The sequence below is a fragment of the Pholcus phalangioides genome, unplaced genomic scaffold (genome assembly GCF_987345545.1).
Source record: "Pholcus phalangioides strain wild (caught in Gottingen) unplaced genomic scaffold, Ppha-v1.0 ptg000027l_1, whole genome shotgun sequence".
NCBI classification, from domain to species: domain Eukaryota; kingdom Metazoa; phylum Arthropoda; class Arachnida; order Araneae; family Pholcidae; genus Pholcus; species Pholcus phalangioides.
Window position 1 is genome coordinate 7,969,508 of NW_028301617.1, and position 21,831 is coordinate 7,991,338.

General features: G+C 37.7%; 1 protein-coding gene across 3 annotated transcripts in view; it reads left to right on the top strand.

The window, feature by feature from the left end:
* The first annotated feature begins 321 nt into the window (after window positions 1-321).
* LOC149068338 (uncharacterized) overlaps window positions 322-21,831 on the top strand; it is a 39,379-nt gene continuing 17,869 nt past the window's right edge. The window contains exon 1 of one of the 3 annotated variants that reach the window (XM_089251839.1): window positions 322-460. The gene's annotated coding sequence lies outside the window, so the exon portion shown is untranslated. Of the gene's footprint in view, window positions 461-18,662; window positions 18,871-21,831 lie in introns of those variants that run through there. The other 2 variants (XM_089251837.1, XM_089251838.1) reach the window with 2 other exon arrangements.

The following is a 21,831-nucleotide window of genomic DNA, read 5'->3' on the forward strand; positions in this document are numbered from 1 at the left end:
TTTGGTTCCGCTGAATGCTTAGATATTCGATATTAGGCATTAGCAAAGATATTTCTGTGATTTTAGTCATTTTGGGGCGCTGATTCCAAATCTAGCATTGGTTTTGCCAAATTAGTTATAATTTATGAGATAATGCACTCTCAACAATGCGATTTGCATACTACCACTTATGTACTGCTGTTGAAATTTAATTTTCACTTTATCTCAAAACTAGAGCTAATCTGACAAAAACCAATACCAGATTTGGAATTAACAGCCCCAATATTCTCTAAAATCACTAAAAATGTCTTTTAGAACATGATTTTTTTTCTTTCAGGGCAATGTTATTTACTCTCCGCTAGCAATGCTTTTCTTCTATAGATGTTTTTTGCCTCTCTTTAGCCTCTTTCAGTAGCTCAATATTCATCTTGGCTAGGTACATCCTCCAGTTAGTGAACCTGTGTATTATAATTCAAGTATGGTATGTGTATAATTCAATAAAATCTTGTGGCAATGAGGTGGAAGTTAGTATATGTATAATTTGTGCTCACTTCCACCTTACTGCAGCAGGATTATTTATTATGTTATTCTATTTTCAATTTCATGTTTTCCCTATCCTAGAAATTCACCCTGAAATGACTTTTTTTTTTCTGGTGGGAGATATACACCCCACAAAATAAAATTTTTAATTATGGGAAAAATTTCAATTAATATATTTTTTCAAATTAGTTTGTACTTAGATTAACACAGATATTCGGCTGAATATTTGGCAAAAAGGCTGAACAGCATTCAAATATTTGTTCCATCTCTGCTAAAAAACCTGCTTTAGCGCCAACTATTGTTTGGGTGTATACAAAGTCCATGTGTCATTTTCTGAGCTGAGAATTCCCTCCATTTTCTTTCCCATTTTTTTTTCTTCTGAAAGGAGTTGAGAATATTTTTTTTTCATTAATTGTTATCGGTCAACAGTTTGAGCAAATGCTTTAAAGAATAAAGACTGGTGTGGTCAAAAGGTTTTAGAAGCACATTTCTAAAGAATCAACTTATTCAAAGAAATGGATTTGTTGATAAGGGGAAAGTGTGCTATGAGCATACTGCACTAGTTTGTTCAAGGTTTGCCAGGACAAGTTTTTCAACAATGCAGGTTTTTACTCGCATTAATCATATTTTGAGCAATAGAGGTAGTCATTATAAGAAATCATCTCCCTCAATTCACTCATGTCGAAAAGAGTTCTTTCAATAGATATCTGAAAAATGATAAATCTGTGATTATAAAGAAAATTACTTATAGTACAAGATATTTCTCGAGAAGAACCAATACAGACTAAAAACAATGCTGCCTTTCCCCCTTGTTTATTTTGTTTTTGTACTTTATAGAATGTGTCACTGAATTTATTCAGAATTGAAATAATTTCAGAGGTAAGTATGTTTCTGAAAAATTTATAGTGAGAAATATTTTGATTGATTGTACAGTGTTTAACATTTTAAGAAATTTTCTCAACTTAAAATTGAAAATAGGTTATTTTATTTGTGGGGTAACACAAATAAAGCACTACTTAACCATACATCCACCTCGCTCACATTCCTCTGTGGAATTGGTACATGTTGTGAACCTAATGCATAGGCGGAGATTGACTTGGATTGGAAGTCTGGGGGGGGGGGGCAAGGTCATTATTTGTGGGGGGCACGATGATGATGATGTCAATTCATATATACCTTATGTCAGTTGACTCCACCTTTGATGCTGGGGGGGGGGGGGGGGGGGCAATGCCCCCTCATGCCCCCGTAACTCCGCCCATGACCTAATGTGAAGTTTGTTACTGGAATGTTTGTTATGTGTAATGCTGCCATCTCCCAAATCAGACGCAATCTAGACAGCTACAGTAGTTCGCTATAAATGAATGAATTTATGTAGTACAGCCTCTCAGAAACCCTATTCCAACTATGATTCGATATAACTTGTTGTAGGGCCAAAATTCTTTGTTTTGGATAGTGCTGTTTTGCAACGAGGTTGGACTGCAGCAATGCAACAGAGAAATTTTCTCAAAACCATTGTTATACGGGCTTGTAGCATATCAAATTAAAACTTTTTTGAAGCAGATTATGAATGTGCATGTTATGTGTTAAACATGTTACTTTCAAGAAGCTATGATGTCAGAAACCTTCGTTTTACTTGTAAATATCATTTCCAGTGCGTAATTAAATATGTCCATAACGCCATGTTACATATCTAATGGAATTAAATATTATGATATTTTTATAAACATTGTACATACATTATCATTAATATATATATATATATATATACAGGGTGATTATAAAAAAACTATCCCGACATATGGGCCCCTAACCATCATACCATTCACAGAAACTGAATGAAATTTTGGCATAAGGTATTTTGCTAAAATAAGGTACAGTTACGGTTACAGTGAGAAAATTTCGAAAATATCAAATGGCAACACCAAGTTTTTTGTATTGGAATGTGATCTCCATTGTGAAAAACCCTAAATAGCGTTCGAACGGCAACTGTAGCATGAAAATCTCCGGCGGTAGATAAGCTAAAAGTGAGGACAACCAATAAGGACAGAGAAGCAGCATAAAATAAAGCATTTTATTGCGTTTCACAAATTTTCCACATGACCTTGTGGAGGACTAATCAGGCTGGGATCGAAGAAACGGTGTGACGAATGAAACGAACATTAATGCTCTGGTGCACGGCAAAGTCCTTTTTCCTTGCCTAGCTCCGGGGATTTTCGTGCTACAGGTGCCATTCCAACGCTATTTAGTGTTTTTCAGTATGGAGATTGCATTCCAATACAAAAAACTTGGTGTTGCCATTTGATATTTTCGAAATTTTCTCACTGTAACCGTAACTGTTAGAGTGACACTGTTGTTTTCCATATCATTCTTGAGCGCATACCTCAAAATACTTTATGCCAAAATTTCATTCAGTTTCTGTGAATGGTATGATAGTTAGGGGCCCATATGTCGGGATAGTTTTTTTATAATTACCCCATATATATATTTTCCCCATTTATTTCAGATGATGGGAACTGGATCCAAAGATATTATGATATCACAATTGGTTCATCTATTTCCAATTGTGTAAACACAATTTCAGACATTATTATGAAAGACAAAAGTGAAAAATTATGTATTTATCTACAATTTAGTGTGCAGGGACCCTTCCCCCCCCCCCCCAAAGCTCTCATTGTATAGTAATGTTCCTTCTCTATCAGAAATATCTGCGTACTTAAATTCCTGAACAGTTTTGGTCGACACTGGGGGGCAATAGTGAAATACTTATCTCACTGCTGATTTCCTGTAAACCCAAAAACCCTCCCCTCTTATTTCATTTTCTTTTGCTCTTGTTTGATGTGATCAGGGCCGAATATGATGTGAATGGAACATTACATCATTTAAGAATATCACAAATCTGAATCTGTAGTACCTATTTCTTTCATGTCTGCAACATATAATGTGGCCCAGCAGCCATGGTTTAGCTGGTGGTGGGCATGGAAATATTCAGCTCCACATTTCTTCTATGGATGCCAGGTGCCATTTTGTGTAGCAGATACAAATGTCAGTAAGTTTAATACTTGTTTCATATAGTTTTGAAAAAACTTATGAACACCAGTTCCCTTGGGTAATTAATTCATCATTAACTTCTTTTTTTTGGAAGAACCGGTTCCTCTTAATGCCGCCAAAAAACCCACTCTGAAACTTCCATTTCTAGAAACGTTTGTACGTTCAAAAATGCTTCATGAGTCATTGATTGCACTGCACATTTCCGAGTTGGCTTCAACTGGAAACATAAGTTCATGGAACTAACTTTCAAGTGCAAGCAATATCATAACATGAGATTCCATTGCTCTGTATGCATGATGCCCTTCTAAAACTTATCTAACAGTTGCTGGTCCATACATTCCAACTTGCCCCCATGCCAACTCAATACCACTGCCTTCTGTGTACTTGCTTAAGCAATTCAAGGCTACCATAACAACATGTAGACTTCCTTATCGAATGATCCATGAATCTTTGTAGTTTGACAGCTCGACCATAGAGGTCCCCAGCTAGCGTAAGGATTGGTCTACATACCTCACCAAAAACTAGAGTGCTAATCTTTTGTGAATGTGTTTTAAGAACTGGCCACTCAGTTGAACTTACTTTATATAATGGTGTAACTAAGCCAACTTTTCACATAGCTTAACTGATTCTTACATATTTGAATGAAATGCTGCTCAAGTAGGTGACTTTCTGCTCCAAGTTGAATGTTGTTGTTATAGCAGTATTAACAGGACTGGACATTTCTTGTGTAACATTAACTTCACAAGGATTTTCATTCAGGAAATCATCCAGTACAGAATCATCTTGGAAAATTATTTCATTATCTCATGCTGCTGCTGTGCTATCTGTTGTACATTTAATGTTAGAACAAGCAAGTTACATCCAAATTATGTTCAATTCACTCTCTCTCTCTCTCTCTCTAACATCACTCAGATAATCTTTAAGTTGTTCAGTATGACATGAAAATTAATCACTCCATTACAATGTTCGGATTCACTGGTTTGCTACATTCTTTTTACTTCACAATTATCAATTCTGTCTTTCTACTACCATCATTACAACAAAATTGAATTCACATCCCAGAATTTGTGCTTCTTTACTGTGTTTTTGAGCAATTAACAAATCTGCGCAGTGAAATGAGCCTGTATCACCATCATAGTCAATATTGTCTGCTGCAAATATTGGCCAAACTCATTGCTTCACAAGAGACAGTATTAATAACCCTTCAGTTTTTTGTTGTGTCTCTGTAAATATTGCTCTAACCACTGTGGTTGTAATTCTTTGGACATACTCATATGATGTCGGGAGGTTTAAATCAAATTATGTTTCCAAATCTCAGATTCTGATCTGTTGGTCTGGTACAGCATTGATGCAATTCTTACAGACAATGGTGCTTGCTTCTCTGTTTTTCTTGAATACTGTTTTCCACAGTATATTCCACAGTTTTCATACTTGGTGTGTACTGGACTTGTCTGTTAGTCATGTAACATCACGCTGCATGTTCAGCTAGAATTTGGGAACCATAAAATTACTTTGCACCCCAAATTACAGATAATACATAATTTTTCATTTTTGCCTTTCGTTTCATAATAATGTCTGAAATTGTGTTCACACAATTGTAAATAGATGAACCGCAATAATCAAGATTGAAGCATGATGTTTAGCATTGACAAGTGCATGGTCGCTCATTTTGGTTCAAACAATCCTTGTTTCTCTTACGAGTTAAATGGTGTCGCTATCTCGAATGCAACTAGGGTCACCGATTTGGGAATTCTCATTGATGAGCGGCTTAGGTTTTCTGAGCATTGTGTGCTGGTCAATCAATGGTGGTAAAAAAAGCAAATAGAATGCTCAGTTTCATTCAAAAATGTCTCTGCGTTCTCAGCCATACAGTACTAAAGTCATAATTCTACTTTTCCAAGGATTAGTTCGTCCTGGACTGGAGTATGCTGTAAGGTTTTGGAGACCATACCTACAGAGGGACATAGACTTGGTTGAAGGGGTGCAGAGAAGAGCTACGTGTGTCTTTATTGGCACACAGGACTTTAGCTATGGTCAGTGAGATATGATCCAAGTGTTTCTTAAAGTGAGCAATATCGCCCCACTGGGGCGATGGGTGTTTCCAATGGGCTGGTAGAAACTTTGGATTTAGTATAGAATCCTATGGGTTCGATTGATTTGGGGGGCGATGAGGAGAGAATTTTTTTAAAGGGGGATATGTGGAACAAAAAGTTTGGGAAACTATGGGATGGACCATGAATTATTAATACACTGTCAATTAACCACTTTCACAAGGGGACACCAGTATTGATTGGTAAGGGACAATTCTAGGTTATGGTGTCGCAAGAAATTTTTCTCTAATAGAGTTGTTAACAAATGGAATAGCTTACTCCCTTGGGTAGTAAATTCTAACACAATTTACGTGTTTAAAAAGAAATATGATAAACATGTTGAGGTACATCAAGAAGCTATCCATACTGAGAATAAAACAAACATAAGGGGGGTAAGGGCAAACATGATTTTTCGTCCCCACCACTGTGAAATTTTTTTAAAACTTAGTTTTTGTTACCTTATAAAATCTGGCCCCTTCCATCTAAATAAAGTCTGCCCTCTAGTTTCTTCCCTGAAAAGGCCATCAATGTCATGAAAACAAATATAGTGTACCCTGATAATTTCTTGAACAGTATTCAGCATTGAGAAAAAGCAATAGATTTTAATACAATCCCTCAGATCTCAATTGCATGTCGCAATGTTATACTATGAAAAACTTCTTTTCAGTGCTAAAAATAACTCAAAACCTAGATGAAGCCCATGGTGGTGATTCTAGCGATGCCTCGTTCACTGCCGAAAGGTTTTTATCAATAAGAGAACATGAAAAATAATTACGAACTGAAAAGGATGCAGGTTCTATTAGTCACTGGCTGTGTATGGGAGATATGACAACGTCTAGGGTGTTGTTTAATTGGTGAACAGTCCCCAGTGTCAATGTGATGGTGCGTCAAGCTGACTGCCAATCTCAGCTGATGACGTAGTGAAAACATCTCAGATTTTTTCGACGGTTGACTGAGCACGTCTTTGGTCAGGATCCAGCTGAGCATCTGCTGTCAAGCCCTAGAACAAACTTCTGGAATCCTCTGGTTGATTTGTTGACGAATCACGAACGACATCTGTTTTCACTAGGAAAATCCACCAGTCCGAGCTGAAAGTCCTTGGCTGCCCCAGCTGTGCCGTGGATGATGCTCTCCGTTCTTGGCGGAGTTCTGAAATCCCGACCAGCCAATATCTTTTGGGGAAGGATCTCTTCATTGTAACATCCGAATAGCGTGACGTGCTCTCTTGGCGTGATAGCTGGTAATTTTTCAAACCCAGAGAGATCCCGTATTTTCTCATAAAGTTCAATCCAATGATGCATGGGTCTTGAATGCCAGCTACGAAGACTGTGTGGCGGTAACATACATGCATAAAGATTGAGATATTGGTTGCCTCTGTAGTCTGGTGGTCTAGGGCGTGGTTTCGATTCCCCATAGGGGCAGTTGAATTTTCTCTTTCCAAGAAATATATCTTCGCATCAGCCTGTTAAAACCTTTGTATGGATAGCAGAGAGTGACATCTTTGCATTCCATTCATCCTAATTTCAACGGCGGCGATGCCTTCCATCACATCGTCAAGGGCCGAGCTTGCTTAACTGTGGCGACATCATCTTTGACTTCAGCGGTGGAGGAGTTGAGAGCGGCCATAGAGTTGGTAACATTTTTGATGGCTGAACTTGTTGATTGAAACTTGTCCTCGATGCCTGATTTCATTTGGCCCATCACAGACATCAGCTGTTCTCGTATCTCATCCATGTTCATCCCGCTGATCTTTACCATCCAAGTCCTTGAATTACCCCACTTCTGAACCAAATGTTCCGGATAATGTCTCAAGTCCCTGAAATGAGCAGAGGATAAACAATTTGTAAGACGTCACAGATTTATTCACAGGAAACAGTTATTCACAAGTAGTGGTATTGATAAAACACGCTAAGAAAGAACTAGGAATAAAGTCCAACAACTGATGACCTCTCTCCATGGCATCTTTTTATGGGCACAGCAAATTTTCGAGAAAAAAGAAGGTTCGAGATTTCTATTTCATAGTTGTCCTTTGGTGGCTTTCAGTCCGGCCGTAGAAGCCCTCCAGAACGTTTTAGACCATAGTTTCCCAATTTTTTTGTTCCATCGCTTCCTCCTTCAGACAATTTTTCTTCTCATCCCCCAAACTCATGCCATCCCATAGGATCCTACGCTAAACCCAAAGCGTCTACTGCCCCTTGGACTCTTGAATCGTCCCCGAGGCGATATTGCTCACTGGGAAAATACTGTTGTAGACCAATCGCAAGATCTCTACTCTTTCCTCATGGCTGTTAACTAAAGGGGTTTTCAACAAATTGCGCTAAATAGTTTTCGTTACAATATTTTGAGGGAGGGTGTGTAAAGAAGGAGTTTACTGCACGATCATTTTTTTTACCGTCTTTCGAATTAAATCACACGTTGGTCAAAAACGACAATATGTTTTGAGCAATTTTAAACTTTCACCGAAACTGTTGCGCGTAGAAAGCTTCGATGAAGGTGGTAGCTTTTTGACGAAGGGGTGACTGGTGGAAACAGAAATAATAACAGCGATTCAGTCAGAAATTTTTAATCAAACTAATTATTTTACTAAATGACATTCAATATAATTAATTGTTTCGGATTTTTTTTCGTATATATTTCGATATCTAGTCATATTTTCATACCGATTTATACAGGTTGCAACGAAGATTTTTGATTTCCTTCTGACTCCAATTGATATTTACCCCGCTGAAATGTTAATAAATATACTTTACTTTTTATGAGAAACATTTTCACACGACTTCGAAATTTATTCCAGCTTAGATCATTTGGTAATTTTTTTCTGATGAATTTTGTTTCTGGGGCGGAGGGATGTTGCTAAACTTGTGAATTTGTCTATACGACACAGCCAACCCCAATTTTTTTTTTTAATGATAAGGGATCATTCAAGTATTACGCTAGCAAGAAGCGATGTTCCCGTCTTGTAACAAATTGTTCTCTCATATCCACAATAGAAGTTCTTGGGGGGGGGGGGGTGGTCAGGAGGCCCCCCTTCGCGGGGCGCTGTGGACCGCGCTGGCGGGGCCTTATCGCGGGTGTCGGGACGGAGAGCAGAGTTGCCAGGTCCTTAAAAAATAGCTTTTCTTGTTATATCCAGTAACTCCCCCCCCCCCATTTTCCGTAAAAATATGGGATTTTTTTCACCGAATAAATTGATTTCTTTGAAAAGTTGCGAAAGTCAGAGCCATGGCCGTCTATCCAGACTGCAAATGCCTACTTACCAATTCCCATGCTTAATCTCGCAAATCTTAACCATATTTCATTTCCCCCTCCCACCGCTTTTCATTCAAGGCCTCCGTGACGTGCCCGGGTTGGCCAATGCGTCAAGACGACACTGCCTCAAATTGTGCATAGGTGCCTACGAAATTTGGTACAATGATTTTAAAAATTAGGTATGGGCTTTAAATCCCAGACCAGATTTTTCACGGTCTAGTAAACAAAAAATTTAAGAAGAGGGTTCTCTTCTTGTCTACTTTTCTGGGTTCGTTTTAAGAGCATCCTGGCCCCGAGAGCCAAGTGACAAAAAATTTAAGAAGAGGGTTCTCTTCTTGTCTACTTTTCTGGGTTCGTTTTAAGAGCATCCTGGCCCCGAGAGCCAAGTGACAAAAAATTTAAGAAGAGGGTTCTCTTCTTGTCTACTTTTCTGGGTTCGTTTTAAGAGCATCCTGGCCCCGAGAGCCAAGTGATTTTTCTGATTCCCTACGTGGAAAATCTCCGAAAAATACAATCACCTCTCGTTTTTCTGAGGCCCCTCTTCTCTTGAGGCCCCCGGGCCATGCCCTGGTGGGCCCATGCATTAAGACAGAACTGGTTTCTGGGCTTGAGCCCTGTCAGCTCCACGCTTGTTGAGGCTACGGTTTCTTTCACAGGCTTCTGTGGTCTAGATACCGTGTTTCCCAACCGTCGGGTCAGAGCAACCTTCTATAGCAGAAGGCCTCCGTGCGAAGCTCGTGACGTCACTGAAGTCTCCCATTTCCCTTAAGGCAACTGCCCTATTGTAGTGGCTATAATTTCTCTTATAGTCATTGGATATACAACATACTACCTCCCTTATACTACATTGGATATATGATAACTGACCGACCGCGGTGTCATAAAGGTTGAAAACCACTATCTAGAGCCTAGGACAGTTCCCACGTTTTTGTTTTACGGTCCCTTCAATTATTGGGTGGCAAAGGCATTGTGGTTGAAAGTTCTGGCTTTCCATAGTTGGGTGAGATGCCTCCCCCCCCCCATCCATTCTGCCTTGTCAGGAAGAAAACACAATATGAGGTGGGGACTGAAGTGAAACAGAAAAACTGCTTTGCTCGCAAGCAAAGAAAAATAGGGAGAAATTCGCCATGAACACAATTCGGGAAAAACCGCCACCCGCCAAAGCGAAAAATTTCCCGCCGAACCGTTTTCAAACCAGCCCAATTTGGCGGGAAAACCGCCAATCTGGCAACTCTGACGGAGAGGGAATCGCACTCGTGGCGCTGTCCTGAATTTGTCGAGCGGTGATGTGCCCGGGCTTTGGGGGTGTGGTTGTGCTGCTTGGGGGGTTGGTCCAAACCAGGTGTGCTTTCCCGGCCGGCTTGCCGGTTGAGTTTTCTCCGGCACGATCAATGAGCTTATATCGCAAAAGCGACAGCCTGGGCGTGCTCGGTTCTAAACTAACTAGCGGCTAAAAATCCGACATTCCCTAGTGAACTCGACCAATCACAGAGGAGCGGGAATGAGTTACTCTCGAACCGTAAATTTAGCGGCGTAAACACTGTAAGAGAAGTGTAAACAACAGATTGAAACCTTCCGAGCCGGAGAAAAGTTAAAATAGTTCCAGAAGGAAGTGGTTGGGCCGTAACTATAGACCGTTCAAGTATTACTTAAGCAAAATTTTATGGGTTTTTACCCCTCCCCAACCCCACTTGTCAGCAAAATCAAGTAAACTGGACCAAAACCTTCTAGATTAGTACCGTTATTAACCAAGGGGGCTTCGGCTGCCCTCCCCATTCTCGAGAGATACGCGGGTGGGGGATATAATGATATATTGTATAATGGGTGACGTCCAAGAGATAAAAATTGAATTTAAAAATTTAAATTCAAATAATTTTAATGAAATATCGTATAAAAATATCTGTACTGTTTTCATTAATTTCTGTAAATTTAAAATGTTTTTTGAAAGCTTGTGATGAGAGGAAATATTTTACCCTGTACCCCCCCCTTTAAAGGTAGGTCCTGTGTAAGCCTTCCCCCCCCCCCTCTTTACTTCTCTTGTTGATCTGAAGCAACCTAGTGGAATAGATCAGGATTTCAGGACATTGCACTGCTGAGGTGAGCACCTCTACCAGTCAACAAAACAACCATCAATTGCCATTGTGCTTTATAATATTTTACTAACATCTTTTGCCAGCAAAACTAAAAAAATAACTTTTTGATTCCTTAATAGTGCATGTACATTTTGAATGCCCAGAAGAGCATCGATCAAGTTGGTTTCAAAACCCCTTTCATCTAACCCAGTGTTTCTTAACCTTTTTCAGCTCATGGATCACACTTTTTTCTCGTGGCCTCCTGTCCTATCCAGGGCCCCCATACTCTCATCCAAGAGTGAGATACTCTATTTTTTATTATGAATGAAATTTTAATAAATCAGATCAATCTCTGGAAACCTGGCTAGGCACAGATTCAAATGGTGGATTATCATCTCTCCCAGGAGTCAAATTATATTGTGAAAAACTGTCTGTGTGAAATACAGGACGATTCAACGAACATGCACGATAAATCGACCCTACCAACACATCAACCGTTGTTCTGGCGGCCCTCCATACTTAGCTTTAAGTATTATCTTACAGATGAAAATCATAGTAGCAGATCCCATATAGTGCAGTCCCCCTCCCTCCATTATAGACATGAAGATCCGGGTCATGCCCACATAGACCCAAGGGTTAAGACGCCCACTTCTATGGACGAATCTGATGGATTCTGAAAGTAGTAATATTTTTCAACTATGTTTCACTTTTAAAGCTTTTCTCTTCACAGCTCTCTATGACTTCCTTCACCACCTGTCATGTATCACCTTTCTTTTGATTTTCTCCCGTGGCCCCCCTAGAATATCCCAGGACTGCAAGGGGGCCATGAGGCCCCAGGTTGAGAACCACTGATCTAAACAATAATCTTCAATGCATGGTTTGCTGAGCTGTTTACTAATATGTGTAGCATATCTAAGTGCCCTGTGAGTTTCATTTCATTAAAATGTCAAATGTGGTCAAAATCTGGTCCAAGTACTGATGCATCATTTTCCAAATCACATATCAATGCTTTGATTAAAAGGATGAAAAATGATTCTATTAAAAATCTATATCAGTGCGATGAATGCTCAATTGACAGGAAATTTTTGATAATTATGTCTTTAGTAGTATGAGATACTGTATTAGATTTGGTTGGAAATGAGGACAGGGCTGGAACTGGGGGGAAGACAGGCGGGTCTGGTGTCCTGGGTGCTGAACCAGAAGGGGCGCCAAATTCACTCTTTAACTGCTTCCTCTACATGCAAGGGGCACCAAAATTCCAGCTTGCCCTGGGTGACAAAGTATCTAGTTGCAGCTCTGAATGAGGATACAGTACTAAAGTATGAAGAAATTCGCTCCAGAATCACTTTTGTTTGTTGAAACACAATTTCCCATAAGTTTCTATGGAATATTGTTTGATTTATTCCAGGTATGGCTCAAAATTTAAAATACCAAGTTTGTTTTTTAAAATACCAAGGAATGTTATAAAGACGATAAAAACTGACCAAACGCTAAAATGAATAGCTTTGAGAGCTATAAATGAGAATTTATAGGAGTATAAGATACATATCTTTTTATTTTAAACTATGCACACAAACACCAGCTTTATTCTGCTTAAGCCAGTGTTAACACAGTCGAGTGTGTAGGTGTCCCCCATCCATTTGTGTTTTGGTACATCTGGAGAACAGATTACACAAAAGGGGATGTGAGTAAATCAATGCTCAAGTGACATTCTGACAATGATTAGCTTAAATTCATCTCATGATGCAGCTGATTTATGTCATTGCTTGCATTTGTATCAAAGAAAATGTTCATTAATCACATCCGTTAGCCAAGGCAGAAAAACTATGAAAAAAAAAATTGTTAGCCAAGGTACTGTAGTTATATATCCTCGATAAACTGATATATTCAATTTTCTTCAAACCCGATTTGAAGAAAGCCATGCCAATATGTTCTCATCCAAATGCTTAGATAATCTTCATTCCAATCCCTTCCTTCCTTGCTATTAAAAGCAAATATAAAACCCTATTTTTCCCTATTGGTGCTTACGTAATATTTGAACGGTTGTGAGAATAATAGAAATGTACAAATTATACACAGTGAGAGGGAAAAAATTTTTGAACATTTTTTTTAATTGCTGCTTGTATTTTCATAGATTGAAAATGCTATTTTTCATAGTATTCTGTAATACTGTGCAGATGTACGTGGTGTTTTGAATTTTTATACATTATAGAATAAGCAATTTCTTGATATAGCAGAGAGGATCAGACCATCAAAATCAATATGAGATCAGACATTCTATAACATTGAAGATAAACATATATATATACAATAGATAAACAGATATAAACTGTAGAATAAACAATTATTCTAACAGCCGAGCGGATAAGGCCATCAATAAGACATTGCAGACAGGATTCTACAATATTAAAAATAAACATGATCATGAATTAAATTTTTAATATTATAGACCGTGTTGCTCTGCCCAAAGAGACCTTTTTCACCCTTTCAGTGGCAATCCTGAGATATCTTGTCAAACCTGATCTGCTTTATTTCTGTCACCCCGAAATATTTTGTCTTCTATTAAAATGCAGTGAAACTGTTTTTATAATAAAATGTTTCCTATTCCCCTCCAACCAATCAACTGTTAGTGGGCAGAGTTAGCTATTGTTCTAGGTTAGATAAGAAGAAGAAGCGAGAAAAAAAAGAGAAATATATGCTCAATATATAAATAATACAAAAAGGGTTCTCTTCATAGAAAGCCACACACATAATGGCAAGGTTTTGCAATTTCAAATGCTGATCAGGAAAATTTCAAAAACCACTTAAAGGGTTAAATGGGAGTTTGGCTTAGATTTGCACCTTAAAATTGAAAAACCAACTTGAGCTGACCATCCCAAACAGTGGGGCTAAAACAACTTTTAATAACTTACCACTAATCATGAGCTAATCCCAAAATATCGGTCTGAGGATGTGTTGTATCCATAGTACCGAGTCAAGAAAAAGTTTAAGGGTTGTGGAAATGATATTAGTTTTCTAAATTCAAAAGTCATAAGCTTGTCACAAAAGTTCAGCGATACAAGCAGAAATTGTAGTAAACCACTTTGAAAGTGCTCGAATGTTAATGAATTTAGACAGCTTTATTTATTTATTTTTTTTGGTTCCTTTTTTTTTCCAGATTGAATAAATCATGGAAATGACATGCGCGAAGAGACTTAGACATTGTAAATTCTATTTTATTTCATCCCAAAGATTTCTTTAATTCTATTGATTCATATTTAAAAGGGGTTGACAGAAATTAAACATATAGTTAATTACAGGAAAGCATAGGTGTACGTAGAATTTTCTCAAGGAGAGGATTTTCAGATTTTTTATCCTTCTTTGCAGGAAAGTACATATACTTACTTTAGAAAATATAATTACAAGAAAATGTACTTAATATGCAAGAAAAATAAGAACAGAAAGGTACATGTAATGTAAGAAAAGTAATTACAGGAAAATGCACAATGTAGGAAAAATTACAGAAAATACAAATACAACGCCACAACAGGCAAAATGCCCAACGAGGTGGCTGATAAAAAGATGCCCATAAAAATATGGTTGTCATATGTTTCAAAAATACAGCAACCCAATTAAAAATGCAATTAACACAAATTACAAACAATATATACACATGATAAAATATCATACAATGCCCATAAAGAATACTTATGGTTGTCTTATTCTAAGAATGGATAGCTTCTCGATTTACCCCAACATGTTTATCGTATTTCTTTTTAAACGTGTCAATTGTGTTACAATTTACTACCTCCGGGGGTAAGCTATTCCATTTATTAACAACCCTATTGGAGAAAAATTCCCTGCGACACCATAACCTTGCATTGTCCCTCACCAATCGATACTGGTGTCCCCTTGTAAAAGCAGTCGATTGGCGGTGTACTAAAAGTTCATGGTCCATCCTATCCATCCCATTGAAAATTTTGAACACTTCGATCATATCTCCTCGACACCTGCGTTCATCCAATGTAAACATATTCAAAAAATGAAGTCTTTCTTCATAACTCAAGCCCTGTGTGCCAATAAGGACACGCGTAGCTCTTCTCTGCACCCCTTCAACCAAGTCTATGTCCCTCTGTAGGTATGGTCTCCAAAACCTTACAGCATACTCCAGTCCAGGACGAACTAAGCCTCGAAAAAGCGGAAGAATGACTTTAGGAGAACGCGAAGAGACCTTTTTGAAAATGAGACCAAGCATTCTATTCGATTTTTTGACAACCGCTGAACAATGTTCAGAAAACTTAAGTCGCTCGTCAATGAGAATTCCCAAATCGGTGACTCTAGTTGCATCCGGGATAGTGACACCATTCAACTCGTAAGAGAACCGTGGGTTGTTCGAACCAAAATGAGCGACCATGCACTTATCTACGCTAAACGTCATGCTCCATTCATTTGCCCATGTTGCAATCTTGTTTAAGTTGGTCTGGAGCAACTCCCTATCGCTTTCATTCCCGATTACCCCCATTAGCTTCACATCATCTGCGAATTTGCTAGTAATTCCATCGATACCCTGATCGAGTTTATCGATAAAAAGTGAAAAAAGTATGGGGCCAAGGACACTTCCCTGAGGAACTCCACTTGTGACGTCTGTCCAACCAGAGAATTCCCCGTTCACCATAACTCGTTGCGACCTATCTCTTAACCACGATTCTATCCAATTCAGCAAGTTGCCCCCTATTCCAATCTCGTGTAAACGCTTCAAGAGTTTGCCATGTTGGACCCGATCGAATGCCTTCTGGAAATCAAGGTAAACAACGTCGACATTTTTGCTCTTACCCAAAGCCTTAGTCACGTAATCATAGAAGCAAAGGAGGTTAGTTACACATGACTTCCCCTTCCTGAACCCATGCTGATTATCCGACAATACATTATTCTCGTCTATCCACTTCACAAACTGCCTTTTGATGATAATTTCCAAAATTTTCGAGAGGGAGCTCGTCAAACTCACTGGACGATAATTAGACACCACTTCTCTACTACCCTTCTTAAATATCGGAACAACGTTAGCCAGTTTCCAATCTCTCGGGACGATACCCTCAGCAACACTACTCCTGTATATCTGTGCGACTGGCCCCAACAATTCATTAGCACCTTCCCTGAGAACCCTGAAAATATACTTTTAATGTAGGAAAAATAATTAAAATATACGTAATGCAGGAAAAATAAAAAAAATATACGTAATGCAGGAAAAATAAAAAAAATATACGTAATGTAGAAAAAATAAAAAAAATATACGTAATGTAGAAAAAATAGTAACAGGAAAATGTATTTAATGCAGGAAATTGATGAAAAAAAGAGAACTATGTAGATAATATTGATGGAAAAAAATAAAGATGAGAGCCAGAAAAAGAGAAAAGAGCGCAGAATATTACAAAATTACGGAGAACGCGCTTGCGCATTGTAAGTTCCGAACAGTTTCCGAAGTCACGACAGTTTCCGAAGTATTTTACACGAAGTAACGACCGGTTCGAGAGTAACTCACTCCCGCTCCTCTGTGATTGGCCAAGTTCACCAGGGAATGTCGGATTTTTAGCCGCTAGTCTAAACTATTACGCTAGCATCGATAGAGGAAGGGAGAGATCAGATTTGATGACGGGGGACTTTTTGGCGAGAGAGTCCCGTTTTTATACGGAGCCTACTTGAATTTTTATTCCCTATTGAAGAGAAATATTGAAATTATTTTTCAACTCGTTAATTATATGGTAATTATAACTAAATGAAAGTATTTATTTCCCACATTTGTCTTTGTGAACATTTTATTTCGTGGAATTAATTCACTGCAATTTTCAGTAATGCTTCATTTCCCACTATTGCGATTTTTTTAATTTCAGCAATATTTTGTAACTTTGTTTCCTTTCAATGATACTTGGCGGTTTCCCGTATTTCTCTCGATTAAATATGGTCAGCTTAGTTCTGATCAGTGATGGTAACTCGTTGGAAAAATTGGCCAAAATTAATCTAGATGGTTATTTTCTTGGCCTTTGTGGGAAATTTTGAGAGTTAATGAAACAAAACAATTTTTGTTGAAAAACTAAATGCAAAACGATTTTCTAGTGAAAATACTCGACCACATGCTTTTCGAATAGATGTCATAATCAACATCACTCCTGAGGGACCATACACTGGATGATCCCCTAGAGATCAATGTTGAAATTGCCGATTTTAGCGTAGACATGCGGAAATTTAGTGGGGTTTTCCGCCACATCAATAATTATAAGGATTGAATCTTTGGTTTTCGAAATATTGAGCTCACTTAGAGATACGAAGCCTAGAAAAATATAAAATAATGAGCCAGGCCCACTTTTGAGGTGGATATTCATGCAATAACATTGATTTCAAATTTTTATTTATATCTTCTCAAGCGGGAAAATGAGAATTAATGTCTCCGTGTTGTCTTATATTATCCACTTGCATCAATGCATATAGTTTAGGATGTTTTTAAATTAATTATAAATGGGCCCATATAAATTACATCGAAGAAATTCCTCAGCTTTAATCAAGCATTTTTTGAAGAAAAAACAGGCAGTAGGCAATCAATAACTTGAAGTTTAAAAAAATTCAAAATTTCTAGCTCCCATTAAAAAAGAAGAAAAAAAGATTCATTTCAAACGATGTTTCTTTAATTTAGATTTGTTTCTTTCATGAATCGCACAGGAAGTCGCCGTATTGGTAGGGTGACCATACGTCCCGTATTTCCCGGGACAGTCCCGGTATTTTCTGTTTTTTTGGCCATCCCGACTTTTTGGCAAAAGTGTCCCGGTTTTTTCCGTATTTTACACGAAGCCTACTTGAATTTTTATTCTTTATTGAAGTCAAAGATTGACATTATTTTTCAACTCATAAATTATTTTACGATAATTACAACTATATATGAAAATATTGAACTCCCACATTTGTCTTGAACGTTTGTTTTTCGTAGAATACATTTTAATCCACTGCAATTTGCAGCGATGCATCATTTCCCGCCATTGTGATTTTTCCGTAATTTCAACAATATTTGGCAACTTTGTTTGGTTTTGGCGATAATTAGCGATTTCCCGTATTTGGAATCCCAATGGCCCGTATTTATCTCGAGGAAATATGGTCAGCCTACGTATTGGTTATCTTGTATGTCTAGGCTGACCATATTTCCTCCAGAGAAATACGGTACATTGGAATTCCAAATACGGGACATCCCCAATTATCGCCAAGAATGACGCCAAAAGTGCACAAAGTTGCCAACTATAGCTGAAATTACAGAAAAATCGAAATGGCGGGAAACGAAGTGTTACTGCGAATTGCAGTGTATAAAAATGAATTCCACGAAATAAAACGTTGAATAAGACAAATGCGGGAGATTAATGTTCTTATTTATAGTTGTAATTATCATAATATAATTTATGAGATGAAAAATAATTTCAATCGTTGACTTCAATGAAGAATAAAAATCCAAGTAGGCGTCATGCAAAAAACGGGAAAAACCGGGACACTTTTGCAAAAAAGTCGGGACGGCCAGAAAAAGGAAAAAAACCGGGACTGTCCCGGGAAATACGGGACGTATGGTCACCTTATGTATGTCCCTCATAATATCACGTGATCCAAAAAGCCTCACTGTCCCATATTTCGAAGCTGAATTCTCCGTATTTTTTCTCGAACAAATATGGTCAGCTTAGTCAAAAGGGAAATTTTGCTTGACGAGTTAACCATCGCTGTTGATCAAAGCCGCTTGAAAATTTTAATACAGCTTTGCTGTGTTGATGTTGTTCCTCTCCCTTCAAGCTATGACCATTGTTGTTTGCATGTTGATTAAAAAGTTGATGGTTTAACTTGTGTGAATGCTGATTATGCAAATTCGTTCAAAGAAGAGGGAATTTGAGGTAAGCAACTAACTCTGTTTCGTATGATCCCACACTTCTGGAGACATTGGCGCAAATACGCGATCGATTCGAAATCTGTTTTGTGCTCTTCCTTCCATGTTAAATAACGGGAAAAATTGCAAGTTTTGGAAATTACTTTTAATACTTTCAATTATCTTGGAGGGGTAATGAAGACCTATATACCTCCATAATATAAGTCAGTGTTCGTGAATCGCTGGTCAGCGGAGCGCAAAACATTTCGCCCCAACAATATACAAGGGCGTAGCGAGGGGGTCTGGTCCCCCCCGAAATGTGAGGAAATGACCGAAAAAAGGGGAAAAGATGGCCAAATCCATTGTTCTGTCACTTTGGGCCCCCCCGAACGAAATTTCTGGCTACGCCCCTGACAATATATTTAGGTACATAATTTTAGATCCAAAAAATAGAATACTGTCTTCTTTCCCTCTCTTCTATAATTACTTCCATCATTCATTGATGGAGATGGGGGGGGGGGGTGCAATGTGCCCACCCCAGCGTAATGTATTTCCGTATATATGAATAGACATCATCATGCCCCCTCCAGACTTTCAAGCCTATCTCCGCCTATGCTTACATTTATTTTTTGTGATCCCAAATTATATTTCTTCTATTTATTTATATTTTGCATCCTCAAAGTGTTTTTTTCATTAGTTTTTTTTTTCATTCCGCAAATTATTTCTGTGATTTATACTTTTTTTTTTGCGGTCAGAAACAGGACTGTCTTAAGAGCATCATGGGCGCTCCCCCCAACCAAGTGATATTTCTGATGCCCTACGTAGCAAATTCTCGAAAAATTCAACTACTCATTTTTCTGAGGCCCTTTTCTCTTCCGGGCTGTGCCCACGCGTTAAGACAGCAATGGTCAGAAATAGTTTCTCTCATTTGGCACAATTTTTTTCTCCACTTTTATAAATACTAAAGATGCTATAAGCGTGAGGTTAAGTAGGTACTTTTCTTCTCCACAAGAAATTTTTTGCATACCTCTAATGAGTCTTCCACACACTTAATAAAAAGTATGTAAAATACAAAAAAACCTGAAAACTTTTAAAAATGTACTGTAACAAGAAACAAGCACCTTTTGAAAACAGTATAGTTGAAAAATAAACACTAATACAAAAAATAAAACACGTTTTGAAGGTGTTTTGTAGACATGCGAGTTAGCGCAATTCTCGCAACATAAATGTTAGAGACCACACATACACTCGGAAGACACTTTGCGGCACTAATTCATTAGAAATTCTGAATATGTACAAGGTGCATGTACGTGAAGCTGGGCTATACAAATCCCAGTTGCCATGGCGATGGCGTCTAGAAAGTTGGTATTGGTACCAAAAATTTCCTAAATGTGGTTGCTAAATTGGAGTAAATTTCTTAATTAGGTCTAAGGGTAACACAAAATTTTCTGATTTCATTACACTATGTTTTTTTAACGGAAGGGGGGGGGGGTAAGTAAAAGGAAGCATTATTTAGAACCATTTTTCTTGAGCAAAATACCATGTTTGGCTCCCAAGAAATTGGCTGGTGCCTAAATGTTTTTTGACTTGTCAAGCCTGCGATAAAATAGTGGTAGATATGCACATTAGATACAAATTTCATGGTGCTATGAATTCTAGCTGATGCTTTTGTTGGTGTCTGTAAAATGGGCTATGTTCTCAAATGGAATATAGGAAACGTCCGAGCCACATCAAGTAGAGGAACTCGTTGATTGAAATAGTTCATGCTCATTTGACCCAGCACTTTTACTTGATTTTCATCATCTGTTCCTTACAATTCCTGCATTTTGTCCTGCATTTTCTGTGACGGTTTCGTTTTCGGTTATTTTTGTCCATCCTGACTTTTTTGACAAAGTCCCAAAATTTCCTCTTTTTCAGTCAAAGTTTTCTTGAATTTGTTGTTGCAATTATTGTCATATAGAAGTTCCAAAAATTTCATGAATTATCACATTTTGATTGCCCCCCCCCCCCCGCCAATAGATCTACCTCTGGTTAAACATGACAGCAAATATGCATTGTTTTGAGTGTTCAAATCAGATAATGATGAGTCATGAGTTTTGATGTGAAAAGCATCAAAAATTGGCTTAAACTGTCAAAAACCCAAAAGTAAATTCTTTTGAATGATGTTTTGAATAGGTATACAGTATGATGAGAAACGTACTTTTTACATGTTGCAATGTTTTATTTTTAACATCAATTTATTCCAATAATTAAAAATATTATAATTTCCAATTTTGCAAAGGGAAAGACATTGTATGCCTAACTTATAGCGAACTTACGTGTATCAATACCAAAACCTTTTATGCTATGCTCTATTCAAATTGTATATTTTACAAGTAAATGCATATATATTAAGGTTGACAGAGTTTTGGGCAGTATGGTGAATACCATGATTTTGCCTTACTGTCCAAAACCTCTGCCTCAAAAACCAATCGGGGTAGATAATATCTATAACACACTAAAAAAAGTGTGTAAGTGAAAACAGTTTATATAAACAGTTATATGACTGATGTTAATTTGTGAAACAGATTTTATCTTCAAACCAGCAACTTCACAAAAGGGACGAAGAAAATAATGAAACACTTATTACGAAAAACAAGCCACTCCTCCAGATATTTTTAGATTTTCTGACAGATTTTAGAGTTGATTGTTCTATACTTGTCCTACTAGTTGAGGGAATGGTCGCTATGATGTGGGGATCATTATAATGATCGTCAACTGTATTCAGTTATAGAGTGCTTTCCGAAAACTTGCAAACCCTGACTTTCAGATTTTGGACTGCTTGAAACAGTTTAGGTAGTTTCTATAGTGCATTTGTAGGCCCATAAAATCAAAGGAAAGTGTATTTGTTTTCATGTCACATATTTTAGTAAATTACAGGTTTTGGGCAAGTTTGTGGCAGTTAAGGACAGTTTTGTATGTTTTTTTTTATTCGGTTTCATGTCAATTT